Below are 12,694 nucleotides of genomic sequence, written 5' to 3'. Positions count from 1 at the left end.
AGAAACCTGATGAAAGCATATCATATACGACTGTATTTGCTTAGGAGATTTCTGGCATTTTTGTTTTAAGTTGGGTTTAGTTCAGAAGAAAGAAAGAAAAAAAAAAAAAGCCCCATAAAATTACATCATTTATCTAAATCTCCAGAGTCTAGAAACCTGATGAAAGCATATCATATACGACTGTATTTGCTTAGGAGATTTCTGGCATTTTTGCCTGCCTCTCGAGTTAGTAACGCACAGGGGGATAATGAATCCTTCAGAAGTTGGCACTCTAGAGCCCAGTACCTGCCAGCAAATAAGAGTGCTAGCGAAGTAGTCCAACCTGGAGGTGAAAGTTCCCCAAAGCCCACCATCAGTTGGCATTGTTAACCATGGGCCTGTGCACTGCTCCTCAGGAGCTCCCGTTCCTCACAGGTGATCAGCAGTACAATGAGGTGAGCTTGACATCATCACAGGCACCATGTTTCATTATGAATGCAAGTCTTGCTTATGTTATGTTTTTTTTTTTTTTGCAAAGAAATCCAGTATAAAAAAACCCACAGATATCTCTGAAAAACCTAGCACTATAATTAGTTGAGCAATTAACTGCACTAAAATGATTTCCTTTGGTTAGTTCTAAGTTTACATTTTCTCACTTTAGGAGGCTCGTCTTGCTCTTCCTTTTATAAACTATCACAGGAAAATAGATCAAGCTGTGAGCTCATAAAAGCATGGGAGGATCATGGAACAAAGTTCAGATTTCAATGGGGGTTTCAGTAGAGTTGGACACCTTACAATATGTCGACCTTATTCACATAGAAAAGTGTTAGAGACTCCTTTCCACATACAAAATTTTCTCCACACTAGAATCGATGACTTATCAAAAGAGTGAAGAACGGGGGGGGGGCGAATAATGATATTTTCATTTGTTTGTCATTTTTTTCTATGGAATTCAGATGTTAGTTACTATCTTTTTGAGAGCCAATCAGGTGGTGTGATGGTAAACATGTCTGGATCTCACATGGTCAACTGCATGGTTTGAGTCCTGGACCCAGTGAATTGAAAAACATGCTAAATGCATGTGTGTGTGTGAGCCCAAAATCCTGAGAAAAGAGTGAAGGAGAAAGGACTGTGGTGTGACCATCACCCCCAGGCAAAGGACGATTTCTCACTTTCCCTCCCTCACTCTCTCTCCAGTGAGCACATGCATCCTATAGCAAACTAAATATATACATATCTTTTTGGGAATTAGTGAGTAAAGCACATTTGGCTAAAATTATACTTTAATAGGGGAATCCCAGGCTGCATCTTTCAATGTATCTGAGAAGTCTTTAGTGATAGAAACAAACTGTAGGGTTCTGTATGTTGCTATTATCGAATCATAAATTTCTATTTTATGGGTTTATGTGAGTCATTTCCATTTTTAAGAAGATCTAGACAGCTAGGAAAATTTCCACTTATTTCTTATCTATGCTTTTACACTACATCAATTCCATCTTCATATATAGTTGTTTCAAAAAATACAATTAACTAAGAAATAGCTGGCTTCCTTTAATAAATAGGAAAGATAAAATTTGAAAGATACATGAATATAATCAAACTTCTAAGTTCATTTTTACAGGAAATCAATGTATTTTTGAGGGATTGAGAAGGATTTTTACATGTATATAAATAGAATTGATATTTGTTTAATATTAATCACATTATATATGCAAAAAGTGACACAAATTATGCATACTTGTGCTTTATGAAATCAATTTAACATATGCAAATAAGAATATCCTCTTTCATAGTCTAAAAAAATATTACTCAGTATTTTATGGAATAAACTTCATAGAATGTATTTTTTTGTGTATGTATGTTTCTGTGTGTACAGAGATATATTCTAATTTTTCAGAAACAAAATGTACATGGGTATTGTGTTACAAAAGAGTAACTCATATTTTATAAAAAGTTAGGGCCAGCCAGAGGTGTGGTGATTAAAGTGGCTGCATCCTACATGACCGATTGCATAGTTGGAATCCTGGAATAGTAGCTTGAAAAATATGTTGAGTGTGTGTGTTCTCATGCCCAAACTCCTAAAAGGATGAATGAAGGGATTGTGGTATGACCATCCCCCAGGGGGAATACTTTCTCACTTTCCCTCTATGTCTCTTTCTCTGTCTGTCTCTCTGTCAAGCGCATGCACTCTCTTGCAAATTAATAATAATAATTTTAAATGCATTTCTTTGTGTCTTCTTTTTGGTCCATATTATTTTGTCATTGGAAACTGTTACCAATCCAGGAAATCAAGCATTTAACATTTATAACTTGTACAAAGCTTAGCAACAAATGATGATAATTGGTAATTGGAGAGTAAATGGAAGGTTATAATTGAAAAAGACATTTTCTAATAGAGCTATAGGTAAAGGGAGTGGGGAGTGACAATGATATTGAGCTGTGGAGTGTTTGTTCCAAAATCCCCTGCTGATTTTTCATATTATGCCTATTCTGAGCATAAACTAACACTATTTTCACTAAATTAAGTCATAATATTAACCCTGATTCTCTCCTGTGCCTCAGTCAGGGTTTGCTAGGTAGTCAGGCACTATTGTTAATAGCATGCTGTTTTAGTTATACATTAAAATGTTACCCTAATACCGGAAAGAAATGTCCTTCACAGCACCCTAATTGCTGAATGAACTGTCTTCACAGTGTCTAGATAGTGCTGCCCTATTATGTTCTTTTAAAATCTCCCCAGTGTGTTTGAGTATGTATATATGTTATGTTATCACTCGCTGGTGTATATTTTACCTTGAAAGCTTAGGAAATGCATATTTTGTATCATTTACTTCGGTGTACATCATCTTTACTCAAATTGCTTTTTTCTCAATTTCTCTTTACTCAAATTGCTTCTTTATAATCTCTGTTTAACATTCAAAAACATTATTAGAGATGAAGAACTACTGAAATAAAATAGTTTGCTTATGGGAAGATCCTGGCTTAACTTGACAGTAATGTTATGCTTTTACTTCATACTTCATACTTCCTAATGGCATCTTAAGAAGAAAAGTAGTTGAAGCTGGTCATGGCTATTTTCATTTCTTATAAATGAAATTATGTCATCAGGAGAAAAAGAAATGTGCTCTAGTAATCTCAGTTCAAAAGATCTAGGGCCAGGTGCAGGGACATAATAGCAATGCAATGCTGCATGATGCCAAGGCCATGCGGGAAGGTCCCAGGTTCACGTCCCAAGGTTTTCCTGTACACATACAGTACATGCATGCATGTCCATGGTCCTGACTAGCTGAAGTTGGGGGTGGGTTGCAGCATGAGGTTTGTTGGTACTCTCGCTCATAAGAAATAAATAAAACTTAAAATATATGTATATATATATATACACATATATTTTAAGTTTTAACATACACACACACAAACACTCACTTCTGGGCCAACCCATGGCATGGTGGTTAAGGTGCTGAATCGTACTACACAATTCAGGTCAGATCCCCATATCCCATATATCTCTCTAATCACTTACACACCTATACCCTTTATCTACAAAGACGTGACAAATTAAGACTTATTGATTTGCTTTATGACCATTTAAAGACTAATTTTAAAAATCAAAGTCTTAAAAATGGTTTAAAATGGAAAGATGAGATCATTAGAAGTCACATGTAAAATTAGTTTCAAATTTTGCCTCAGGAGTACTTTGTTTTAAAGAAATAGATCTACTTCTCCATGTACCACAGAAGGATACTGATTTTAAAGATATGGATAATTCTCCACGTAAAAATAATCTGTCAACCAAAATATTCAGCAACCTATTGTGAATACCATTGGGTAAACTTATTGTTTGATGTTAAGAGCAAAAAGTCAAATATGGTAAACATAGTCACTATAATACTTGGATTGCATCTGAATCAGTATAAAAATTAGTCTTGATACTTCGCAGATGTGGGATTTTCAAAAAAAAGGAAGGGAAAAAAAAATACAACCTCTTAATGAAGATTCTAGCCCAAATAAAAGGAGGATGCTGAAATGGGAAAATCATTTGCTAGTTTCAAATCCAGGAAGATGTCAATTTCTAGTGTCAATAAAGTTTGTCTAGTTTCATGTAGGCTATAAATGCTATGGGATGGAAGTAATTTTAATTGATTTTGCTGTTTAAAGGATTGTTCTTTATCCTTTATTTACAGCTATGTTTTCAACCATAAGCACTTCAAATTACAGTCACTATTAAGCATTCAAGTTAAAAGTCAGCTCTTTTGACAAAGCTGCTTCCAGGCTGAAATTTTAGTGTAAAAGAAGTGTTTGTCCTATATGCGTATAGAACTTCATTAATTTGAATGCTTCGATTTGAGATGTATGATGGGTTAATTCCTTGAGTTACCACGTATGAATAATTAGTACCTCTTTATACTAATAACCTATAGTTTGTTCCCTTTCCCATTTTCCTTGCAGAAGTTGAGCTTCCTCAGGCACATTGTACTGATTTGCAGTCAACACTATAAACTGAATCATCCCAGATCTTTTCTCCACTGCTGCTTTCTTTTTTCAATACTTTCCTTATCTATTATCACCTTTTTTCCACTTAGAACACAGCTGATTTCATTTCAAGCAATAAATCTTTGCTTTTGCTCAACCGTATCCCTGCTTTTTCTCATCCAAATCAATCTACACCACATCTCAACCCAATTAAATGTTGACAGCTTTGTGCTTTAAAATGTCTTCCCTTATCAGAACTAGTGTTAATCACTGTAAATTTCACCTCTCAGATCCCAATTTTTCCCTTTGTAATAACACATGCACACACAAAATGGATATTCTCTTTTAGAATAGCAGTCTGTCAAAAGTAGAAATTGTGAAATCAAACACAGTTTAGATCCCCTTTAAGGGATGTAAGACCTTGGGAAAATTATTTAACTACATTGTGTTTTCATTTTATTTAGTGTAAAAAAAAATTAAAGGTATCTACCTCATATGATGTTTTAAAGATTAAATAAGAATTATGAATCCAGAAAAGAGCCTAGCATATAGTAGTAAAATATCAGCAACTCAATTAGCATTGTCCATGTCTATGAAATTATAAACCCAACGCAAGTTATCATTTTCCAAAATTGTGTTTTATCAACTATCTCTAATATGAACTACTTTCAAGCTCTCAATTGTTCTTTTTTTTAGTATATTTTTTTCTTTGATGAGATAGAGATAAAAAGAGGGGCCACCCCAGTCTCAGTCAGCTCAAATCATGGACAACTGCATACATGGCCAGTGTGTCTACAGCAAGGTTTAGGGTGCAAACCCAAGACCTTCCCTCTTGAGTACAACATCACATATCATTGCATTACCCCTGTGTCACCACTTCTGGCCCATTCTTATACTTACTTAGTATATTTGAATCCTAATTCTTTTTTCGTGTTTGTCTTAGTTTCCTGTTGCTTTTATAACAGATTACTACAAACCTAGTGGCCTAAAATAATGCAAAGTAGGTCAGACATTTAAGGTGCATTATTTTATACTGGATCCCAGCTGATAAACCAGGATAATCTCCCTACCTTGATTCACAACTGTAATTTCATTTGAAAGTTTAATTTCTCTTGGGTATATGTAATCTAACTTTTTCACAAATTCCAAACATTACAATGGGGACATCCTTGGAAAGTCTTTATTGAGCCTCCCACGCCACTCCATTCTATTTTCCATTTTTATTCATATTTTTATTATTTCATTTTGTCATTAAAGCCATAAATATATTATAATTCACGAGTTTTATCAGTATCTAACTCATAGTGATAAATTCATTGAAAACTTGGTTGATGTAAAAAACAGACCTTGATCTGAATATTAAAAGTTGAAAAGGATTTAAATGGATGAAAGAGAAAAAGGAAGGTCTTAGGAGACAGAAATTCAAGAAAGAATAGTAATAAGAAAGAGTAAATTAAACATAAGTTCTTGCAGCAAGAACTTCAATTTGGAAAGCAATGAAAGGTAAGAAAGAATGATTAAGGTGAAACTAATTATAAATGCCTTTGAATAACAAGTTGAAAAGATTATAGACAATACTGTATTCATAAACAACCTCAAAATTAGGTGGATTAAACAAATACATACATACATACATACATTTATATATATATGTGTGTGTGTGTGTGTGTGTGTGTATACATCTCATGTATAAATATTGTTTCTTTGAAGGCTAATTTGCCAAAATTGTCTCTCTTAGGTAAATTACAATATCCTTAAAATTCTCCATTGACAATGCATATCTTTGAAGTCTCATCTTTTTAAATACAAGCACTCTTGGGCATGGACATAGGGTAAACCATTGAGATAGTAACATATACTGAAAATTACTCCACAAAATGACAGTTGCAATAAAAACACTAAGACTGGGAATGGAAATGAGAGAGGAGAGGAAGCTCAGAAACAAGACTGGGCTTGTGGTTGGGGAAGAAATTGAAAATGCAGGTAGAGGATGCCAAGACATTGTATGCCTCCACTTAACATATATTGACTGTCTGCACTCTACAGTGGAAACTGAAAGAGTAGAGGACATAGAAGCATTGAAAATGATTATAGATACAGGAGACAATGTTGGAAGAGGGTAGAAAAGGGTGAGAGTGTAAGGAAAGAAATGAAGGGGGAAATAGGCAAGGCATTTATGGAACACAGAAGTAGATTGTTGTCTGTTGATGATAATGTGTTTTCTGTCCTCACCTGGACTGGTGTGAAGTGTATTCACATTGGGTAAATTCAATTTACAAACTAAGTGATGTATAGTAATGAAACGAATAAAATAAATTAAAATTAAAAAAATAAAATGATAGTAACATTAAAAAAAATTAACAGTAACTTTTCCTATTCACCACCAGTAAGAAGTATCTGTTTTTGTTTTTATCTTTTTAATTGAGTGGCAATATGTTAAGAACATTTTCATATATTATTCAAATAAGTTGAACCTGAATGTATGGAGTCTGTAACAACTGTACAGACTTAGCACTTCATGTTCATCATTCTTCTCTATGTCATTATAAAAAATGTTGCCTACAGGAGTGAAAAATCTTCAAATGAAGGAGAAAAATATATAATCTTTTTGATAATATCTTTAAATTGTTCAAATGAGATTGGCACATTAGAACTTTTAAATCCAAAACTAATAACAATTAAAATAGTTTACTTGGGAGCAAGAAAAACTAGAATAAGTTTTATAGATATGAATTATTTCATGAATGGGAAATATTCTATCAGAGTATCAAGGTCCATTCTCTTCCCGTCTTGTGCAGAAGTCATAATGATGACCACCATGGTATACCTCATTACAGAATCATTTTCTCTCTCAAAAGAATGCTGTTTTGCTGCCATTTTCAAAGTCTATTAGGTTCAATGGGAGCTACTTTTACATATTTTATGGTTTTATAATTCATACAGCAGTCCTGTGAATAAGAAAATGAAATTTATAAATGAAAACAAAATGGTCCTGAGATAACCTGATTAGTAACCTGTATTTGTGTCAATTATCTGAAAAATATCAGCAGCATTGGATCTGCTAAGTATGTCATGTAGAACTGAGAGGTGGTAGTAGTGATGTAAATTCTGCTAGAAATCTAAGCTAGTGAATTTTCCAGATAGTTTATTAGCTACCAGGTATTACTTGGTTTGTGTTAAAAAATGTTGGTATTTCTGGCACATGCCCAAATGAATGAAAAATACACAAGAACTCATTCCGGCTGACAAAATAACCTAGCGATTTTTCCTATTTGTTTGTGTGACATTCCAGCTTGTTCATAGTGAACTTTGCAAATTTCAGTTATTCACTGCCTACTTAAAATTTTTGGAGTAGCTACGAGATAAGGTTTGAGGAGCCTTACCTGTCTTAGTCTGTTCAGTACGCTATAACAAAAAATACTATAAACCAGGAGGCATATAAATCACAGAAATTTATTTCTTATAATTTTAGAGGCTGACAAGTCTGAGATCAAGGCACCAGCAGATTCAATGTTTCGTGAAGGCCCACTTTCTGGTTCATATATAATATTTCATCTCTTATCTGAGTGCCACATTGCTCAGCTGACAGATAAAATTAATCACAAAGTCCTTTTTGCTATTAGTAAAAGTTCATTTTTAAAATGTAAGTCCTGTAATTAGGGTACTCATATAATTAACCATCCATAACAAACCCTTATTTAAGATAAAGTACACAATTAATACTTACACCAATACAAAAAAGTAAGCTAAGATTTCCTAGGGTAAATTCAAACATACTATTACCCTATACATAACCAAATGGTACAATATACATGGGTATAAATCAGATTATTAGATTTATATTCACATTTGGTGCAATCTTCTATTGCTTATTACTATAAATATTTTATTCTTTTACATAGGCAGAGGAACAGGGAAGGGAACAAACTCATTTTTATAATCCATTAATATTATCTTTTTAGAATAATTATTTACTTAGTTTTATTTATTACTACTATTACTATTTTTAAAAATTTGCTATAAGGCATGTGAGCTCACCAGAGAAAAAGGAAGTGAGAAAACAAGATTCCAGGTCTGGGACTCAAACCACAGTCGGCCATGTGGGAGTCCAGCACTTTAACCACCATGCCGCCTGCTGACCCCCCTCAATACGATCTTGATCTTCCCTTGATTGACTACTAGATTCAGATGCTGACAAGCAAATACAATATAAATTACAGAAAGTAAATACGTATTGATCATATGTAGTCGATGCTGGAAAACAGAAGAAAACGATCACCAAAATAGACTACGTAAGTGTCAAATTCAAAAATGTGTGCTATGAGAAATGTCTTAGAAAGCATAAATCCTAGAACAAAGCCAGCATGGAAAAGTCGGCCAGGGAAGCACAAAGGAAGTCTGTGGCACAGGAAATGAGAAGGGCAGAGACAACCTTTGATAATTCTGGATGTACAATCTTCTGAAAGAAGCCTAGAGGATGAACGAGGGAGGGAAAATAAGCATGGTTGAATCGGACACTTACAACAGTTGGATTTCAAGACAAGTAGGATACACCTGAATATAGCTCTTCAAAGAAGAAAGATTTTTAAAACCCATGACTTAGTGTTTTATATTTTATCCCATCGTAGTACCTTTAATCTCGATAACCATACTATTTGTGTGAACAGTAAATCATGGACAGGGCTTTTCCATGACTTGGGTTGAATAAAAGCATGAGAGAACAGTGATTCATGTCTCTGTTGTGCTAAGGAAGTCTGAGGACATGGCAGAGGACTCAGTCATTGACCCCGTTATAACCAATATTTGTATCTATTATTTGGATAAGGACATCCAAAGCTATTTGTTAAATGTGCAGGTCATCCAAGCTAAGAGGCCTTGCTAAGGTGAGGATAAAATCAATTTTCAAAATTATTTTGCCAGCTTAGAAAGTTAGACAAAAATCAGCACCGTGAAAGTGAATAAAAATATATGTAAAATTCCATCAATAGTTAAAAAGAAAAATGAGTTTGGCATACCTACAAGGAGAAGAGAACTTTCCTGCTATAACATACGTGAAACGTCATGATTTCAAACAACAAAGATTATTTCTCACTCATGCCACATGCACACGAAGCATTGACAGCAGGGCTATGTGCATCAGTCACTCAGGCTTAAGAACAAAGCAGTCCCCAGCTCTGTTATTGATTACTGCCCTGTCAGAAGAAAAGTAAGAACCGCTAAACTCATCAGTTCTTAAGACTTCCATCCAGAAGTCACATATATCACATTCTCTCAGAATCCATTTGCCAGAATAAGTCGTGGGCTACATCTAATTGTAACAGGGCAGGGAGATATCATTACACCCTGCACCAAACAGGTAGATAATCACAAATACTGGGTTGTCATGGAAAAATACTTCATGACCTTCCCAAGGACCTATATATGATCAACAGCACTAATACCTATTGAAAACCACAAGAAGTAAATGAATGACTGTGACAGGCAGAATTCTCAAATGGTCCCCAAGACTCCTGCATCCTACCTCCTCCCTTGGGGATAAATTCTGCATTATCCTGTCTCCTTGAATGCTGCTTAGACCTGTGGACATGATGGATTTCACTCCTATGATTGGGTTATTTAAATTATCAAGGTCATTGAACTTTGAAGATGTAATTAAGGTCTCAAATCAATTGTTTTTGAGATAATCAGAAGGGAGATTACCCTGGCTGGGTCTGACCTAATCAATTAATTCCTTATAAAGCATAAGGCACTTCCTGAGAAAAAGTATTCAAATAATGAGAAGTATTATTCTGCTGACTTTAAAGAGGTAAGCTGTCAGAAGAGGCCACTAAGTGCTTAGGACCACTTATTTAGTAATTTCCTCAAAGCAGGAAATTATTATTGCACCATTTAGGTTATGATAAATTAGATGACTCTTTTTTTTCTTTTTTGGGCTTTAATATGTCTTTAAAATTGAATAGAGTTGAGAAGTTTTTCTATTTCACGTAGAGCTATGAATTAATAAGGTATATTTTATTTTAAAAAATCAATGTACAAATTTATAAAAGAGTAGACATCAATTTATAATTAAAATAGCATACAAACTGTAAATATGATCACAAATCTGAGTGATCTTATGATAAAATTAATTGACACACTAACAATAGCTACCTTAATCTAATTCACTAGTCTTTCTTGTACTGAACTGGATAATCTAATATGGTTCATCAAATTCCATTCCTTTGAAGTTCAGTACCCTAACCCTTTTCCACTCATCTGCAATGTCCCTGGACAGTTAGGTGAATTACATGGGTTTCTTTTGAATTATATTATTGTATTACATATTACATCTGTTATAGAAATTAGTTGAGCACTTATTTATTTCAGGTCATCTGCTGAAATTCTACCTACATTATTTATAATCATCATCATCCTGATTTTACACATGATGAAACCTATTCTCAGGAAATTTTAGTAAATAATCTCAGATTGCTCTAGTCAATGGCCAAGCAAGGACTGAACCCAGGTCTTCCGAAATCCAAGTCTATTTACATGATGCTTCTGCAGTATTGCCATAATCTAAGAGGGTTGAAAAAATAAAAAAACAAATGAGTCGAAGAAGACATAGAAAACTGGAAAGTGTCCATGTATTTTTATGTATTTTTTTACTAAGAATATTTTAAGGAATGTGGGTTAGGTGACCCGACCCAAAAAAAAAAAAAAAAAAAAATCAGCTTTCAGTATGTACTTGAAGACTTGCTATTTGGGAGTGGTAACTGAGTTGTTTTTTGCAGCAGACGTGGCTGATCTAGGGAAGAATTTCAGTTCATGTAAGAAAATTTCAAAACTAGAGCTGTCCAGCAGTGGAATGCATTGTCTTCACTTACTATGTCTTTCTTTCAGTTGGCCAACATTGTGTTCTTAAGATATGCCGGGCATTCATCAAGTTTCAATGATAGTAAGATGGATAAAACTTAGTTTATGTCATTAACAATTTACTTTCTAGAAAAGGAAACAGCATGAGAAAAAACAAAAAGCCTGCAATATAGAACAATAACTAACAATTGCCTGGAGTAGAAAGCAATTAACCCTACTTGACTTTATCAGGGAAAATATTCTAAAATACTGCTCTGTGACATAGTGCCTGTCTAGTGAAGTTTTTGCTAGTTTGAAATAAAATGAAACATTGACTGATGTTTTCAAAAGGCTAATTTATTTTCTTTTTTGTGAGTTTATTTACATTCCGCCTTTTTGATGTTAATTTTTTTTTAATGAAATGATGGGGTTATAACTGGTGACTTGTTTGCTAAGTATATAGTCTTTGATATTAATGGTTTTACTTTGCAAAATAAAACTTTAGCAACCCTACTTTGCCCCCTACTTCTTTGGAATGAAATGTTGTTAGCTCATGACAAACCATAGTCTAATTTTGCTGGATGTTGAAAACAAAGTAGGAATTCACCAGATAAATGTAGGCTTCCCAAGTAGAGGGATATACTCACAAAATCACAGGATTAGAACACTTCCTGGATTATTTTGTGACTCTTAACTAATTTGGTCTTGCTGAACTATAGAATGTCCCAAGAACAGCAGCAAAAATAATAGACTACAAAAATTGGTAGGGAATATATCACATATGACCTTTAGTATCAGGCTTAGGGATTTCAATATGATCCTATAGGCAACAGGATGTATCAAAGGCTCTAAGTAAGTGCAACAGTATTTTTAATATGAGTTCTTACACAGGTATTCAGTGCTCAATTTATATTATACTTGAGTTTTTACAGTCTGTGATTATTATGTTTTTAGACCTGACAAGTCTACACAATGAAAATAACTTTTATGTTACTAATTTCTTCTGCACCTACTCCAAAAACAATACATTTTTAGGATATTTCTCCTTCACCTGTTTTTAGCACAAGGTTAAAAATGACATGATCCTGTATATGCTTTAGAAAGAGCAAGGCCTGAGACCAGCAGTTGGCATAATGGCAGGTCTCTGGACTCCCATGTAGTCAACCCCAGTTCGAGTCCTGGACCCAGAGGCTTAAACTCATGCTGGACGCATGTGCATGCATGCCCAAGATCCCGAAAGGAGGAGAGTGGAGGAGAAGGGATTGCGGCGTGACCATCCCCCTTGGGTAATAATTAATTTCTCACTTTCTGTCTTTCTGTCTTTCTGGAGAGTGCACATGCCCTACGGCAAAAAAAAAAAAAAAAAAAAAAAAAAAAAAAAAAAAAAAAAAAAAGAAAAGGAAAGGACTTC

This window comes from Tupaia chinensis, unplaced genomic scaffold, assembly GCF_000334495.1.
Source record: "Tupaia chinensis unplaced genomic scaffold, TupChi_1.0 Scaffold000707_1, whole genome shotgun sequence".
NCBI classification, from domain to species: Eukaryota; Metazoa; Chordata; class Mammalia; order Scandentia; family Tupaiidae; genus Tupaia; species Tupaia belangeri.
This window is presented reverse-complemented; position numbering follows the sequence as displayed.